The sequence below is a fragment of the Fragaria vesca genome, linkage group LG2, assembly GCF_000184155.1.
Source record: "Fragaria vesca subsp. vesca linkage group LG2, FraVesHawaii_1.0, whole genome shotgun sequence".
NCBI lineage: Eukaryota > Viridiplantae > Streptophyta > Magnoliopsida > Rosales > Rosaceae > Fragaria > Fragaria vesca.
Window position 1 is genome coordinate 2253652 of NC_020492.1, and position 4587 is coordinate 2258238.

At 43.0% G+C, this 4587-nt stretch overlaps 3 pseudogenes; 2 read left to right on the forward strand and 1 right to left on the reverse strand.

Annotated features, from left to right (window-relative positions):
• Positions 1 to 1453, forward strand: LOC101314538 (annotated as a pseudogene).
• A 718-nt stretch (positions 1454 to 2171) lies between these two features.
• Positions 2172 to 3002, reverse strand: LOC101314824 (annotated as a pseudogene).
• A 983-nt stretch (positions 3003 to 3985) lies between these two features.
• The window catches only part of LOC101315119, a pseudogene marked incomplete at its 5' end in the record, with an annotated part of 20083 nt that continues 19481 nt past the window's right edge, over positions 3986 to 4587 (forward strand).

Consider the following 4587-nt stretch of genomic DNA (forward strand, 5'->3'; position numbering starts at 1 on the left):
ATGGGAGAACCAAACACTAAAGAAAGAGTGATGGTGGTGATCATTCCCAGCCCAGGTATTGGTCACTTGGTCCCCATGATCGAGTTTGCACGACGGATTGCCAATCGCGACGATCAAATTTCAGTAATGATCCCCATCATTCCGACACCAAATATGCCCATGGTCAACCAATATGCAAAGTCCCGAGCAAAAGCCTACGCTGCTAATAATATCCAGTTCATCGACCTCCCTCTCATAGACCTCCCTCCGAAGGATCATTTCCGATCAGTGGAAGCCTTGACATCTCTCCATGTCGAAAGTTACAAACCCCACGTCAAGCAAGCAATCACTGACACCTTGCAAGCCGAGTCAGACTCCAACTCGGTACGAGTCCGACTCGCTGCATTAGTTGTGGACGTACTTTGCACTGAGATAATTGATGTGGCTAAAGAACTAGAGGTTCCTCCATACTTGTTCTTCACGTCTCCTGCTGGGTTTCTAGGGTTTATGCTTCATTTGCCAACCCTAGACAAAGAAACAACCACGACTGAGTTTGGTGACTTTAGTAGTGAGTTAATGATACCGAGTTTTGTTAATCCGGTACCGAAGCAAGTGTTACCTTTGGTGGTGCTCAAAAGAGAAGGAGATGGGTACTTTTGGTTTTGCATCATGCGAATAGGTACAGAGAAACTAAAGGAATCATTGTCAATACGTTTGACGAACTCGAACGACATGCACTTAATGTTGTTTCTGATGGTCGAGGTCCGCCTGTTTATCCGGTCGGACCACTCGTTGATGTCACCGGACCGGATGATTGGTACTCAGAGAAGATTGGCCATGATACCATCATGAAATGGCTAGATGATCAACCTTCATCTTCGGTGTTATTTTGTGCTTTGGAAGCATGGGAAGTCTTACCGGATTTCAAGTGAGAGAGGTGGCAATAGGGCTTGAACGGGCCAAAGTTCGTTTCTTGTGGTCCTTACGTGAGCCACCTAAGGCATTGGGCCTTTCAAGCAAGTATATGGATCTCGAGAAAGAGGTCAATGGCCTTTTAGAACGAAGTGTCGGGATGGGCTTGGTCTGCAGGTGGGTCCCGCAAGCAGTGGTGTTAGCACACGACGCAATCGGAGGGTTCATATCACATTGCGGATGGAACTCAATTTTGGAGAGTGTATGGTATGGTGTACCAATTGCTACATGGCCTATATATGCCGAGCAACAAATGAATGCGTTTGAGATGGTGAAAGAGTTAGAATTAGCGGTAGGAATTAAGATCAAGCATAGGGATTACGACGATTTAGTAACTGCGGAGGAGGTAGTGAGAGCAGTAACACGCTTAATGGACGGTGACGACTCCGTGAGGAGAAATGCTAAAGAGATGAAAGAAAAGAGTAGAAAGGCTGTAACGGAAAATGGATCATCATTTACATCCTTGGCAAGCTTGATTTACGACATAATGACCAATATTTGAGTCATTACAAGGAGAATGTCTATCAAATACCATCTTTTAATCATGCATTGCTCGTATTCTTTATTTTTGTATGTTCAATCAACATCGTAAGCTTGTAACCTTCTAAACTGATTGGCGTGTATCAAAATGTTATAACAAGATGCCAAGATGTGAAAGGCATGCTACTTTCAAGTTTCAAGTGTGTAGCACTTAACTAGCTGCAAGTCCATGATTCACGACAACACACGAGCTCAGTTTAGCTCATTAGTGATTTACCCTGCTGCTTGTGTAGTTGTGTAGCTCCTCAAGTAATGTTTCCGCTTCCTCTCTTTTGCCGTTACCTTCCTATGCATATTGACCCCATAGAAATAATTTAATTAGAAGTTACTTTTTTCAACGTATAAATGAAGTTTAACTTGATTTTAGGTTTACGTTTGACTTGAGCTGAATTCAAAAACTTTTTCAACGTCTAAATGATAACTTAACTTCAGTTTAGGGTTTAGATTTAACTTGAGTTGAATATAAAAACTAGCTCAATATTTATCACTCCTAACCAAATATAGTTAGCAATTTAACTTACTATTGAAGATGCTCAATTGATGCCAATTTGGACATATATATAAACAAGCAATGTGAGGACAAATATAGCTACATTATTCCAACTTGCCACAATTATTCCAACTTCAACTGCTCTAGCCTCCATACAAAACACATAGAGAGAGGACAATATACTACTGTCTCATACCTTGGGCAATAATTCCTCAATTAAATCTTCTAATGCTTGGTATGCAGACCCATTTTCCATCAACGCCATCCTACTCTTCTCTCTCATGTCTTTCACCCTAGTCCTCACTCCGTGATCACCGTCCATCAACCTCTTTATGCTTCTCTCCACCTCCTCCGCCATCACAATCTTACTCCCCTCCCTATAGTCCACCCTAATCTCGACCGCCAATCCCAATTCCTTCACCATCTCAAAGGCATTCATTTGTTGCTCCGCGTAAATCGGCCACGTGGCGATCGGTACCCCATACCACAAGCTTTCCAAAATCGAGTTCCACCCGCAATGCGATACAAACCCTCCGATCGCTTGGTGGGCTAGAATCTTCACCTGTGGGACCCACCCGCACACTAAGCCCAATTTACATGTCTGTTCCAAAAACCCATCCGGCAATACCTCGTCGACGTTTGTGGGGTCGGTTGGTAGGTATACATTGGACTTGGGCGGTTCACGCAAAGCCCATAAGAACCGAAACCCGGCTCTTTCAAGCCCAAATGCAATCTCCCTCACCTGAGGCCCATTAAGACTTCCCATGCTCCCAAAGCACAACAACACCACCGATGACGGAGGCTGGTCATCGAGCCACTTCACCACGCTCTCGTACCGGTCGGGATTCTGCCATTGGGCCACCCCGTTAAGATCAACAACCGGCCCAATAGCGTGAACTCACGACAAATCACTCGTAGCCAACGTGTTAAGCGCGTGTGGCTCCAATTTCTTGAACGTATTTACAACAATACCCTTGGGTTCCTTGTACCTTACCGTATAGGCTAAATAGCAAGCGTACATATTTACAACAATACCCTTGGGTTCCTTGTACCTTGCCAAACAAACATGAAGTACCGAAATATGAGACAAGATAAATAGACAGAAAATCTAAGGAGACCAAAGATTTACGTGGTTCACCCTAAAACAAAGGGTTATGTCCACGGGTGGAAACGATGAGGAGATTCCACTAATATCAAAAAGAGATTACAAGGTGTTTAACACTCAAACCCAAAATCTCTATCACACCCAAAATACACTCACAGAGGAGAAACAACAAATAGAAGAACAACTTCTATAGAACCCTAAATTGCGGCTATTTCTCAATTACCCAAAGTTACGGCTTTTTTGTCTCTCTCACCTTAATTGGTGACATAAAGCATATATTTATAATGCATAGACAAAACCCTAACCTAATAGGATCATGTCGATTATATGAGCTTACTAAAAGTAATTGATAGACTTATATTAATTTACGCCACAAACCAACGAGGCATTTTGTCGAACACCTTGACTGCATCGTTGACTGAACCAAAGCGTATACGTTGGCAACAATGTTTCTACTGGAAAGCCTATGTCTAACAAAAAAAAAAATCATAAGCGATCTTGGGGTAAAATAGGAAAAATTGATAAGAAAAACAATTTGTACGGCCTAGGCAGAGATGTGTCGCCACTAGGCGGTGCCACGCGTAGTGGGCTAACCATTCTGTGGACTCCACCATTTTAAAAAAAACATTTGAAAGCTATGAACTGGTTTAGTTCGACCTAGCCAAAGCTCTCGTCGGCGCTGCTCATTTGCTCAAGAGTGTACTAATCTTGCGCCAGAGAAGAGAAGCAGTAAGACTATTAATCCAATTCATCATGTACATGATACCGAAATAATGAACAATAGTACTTATAAGTTGTATGATTTGCACAGATTCTTCATGATTTTGTACAGGTCTAATTTAGTTGAGCTTTCTTCTCTCTTCGAGTCTTAGTTAAACAGGATATGCTAATTGCTCATCTGTGTGAATGAGACTGATGCTCAGAGAGTTTTTGGCTATGCACTTTACAAGGATGGGAAAAGTACCAAGCTGCCATATCCTTCGGAAGATTTCCATCCAGATGTGGCTGGGATCGGAGAAGCTTTCACCATGGCCGATTCATTCAAAGGATGCGTGAAAAGGCTGCATCTCTTCCCAAGTATGCTCCGTTTGCTTTAAATGTTTCCGAACTTTTCTGCTGTCACAGCTAGGCTGGCTTTCTGTTATGCTCAGTTCAGCGGTACGAGTACGACCATTCTTGTAGAATTCTATCCATGGCTGGCTGATTTACCTTGAAAGCTTAAGACTTGAGGGGCTGGCTGTTGATGATCCATGGCTGTACTCAGCTTATTACGAGCTCCGATAGGTTTTTCTCTCTCTGAAGTAGACTGGTGGAGCCTTTGGGTTTCTAATTAAATAGTTGATGAAACTCCCGCTTCGGGTACAGTTGAGCGGGATCCCTGCCTTTGGGTCCTGGGCTTGTGAATAGTATAGAATTAATGGCCCAAGCCCAGAAAATTGTGAAAATGTAGTGTCTCCACAAACCTAATACCAACGCCTCAGAAAGTTCTCTCTCTCTCTCC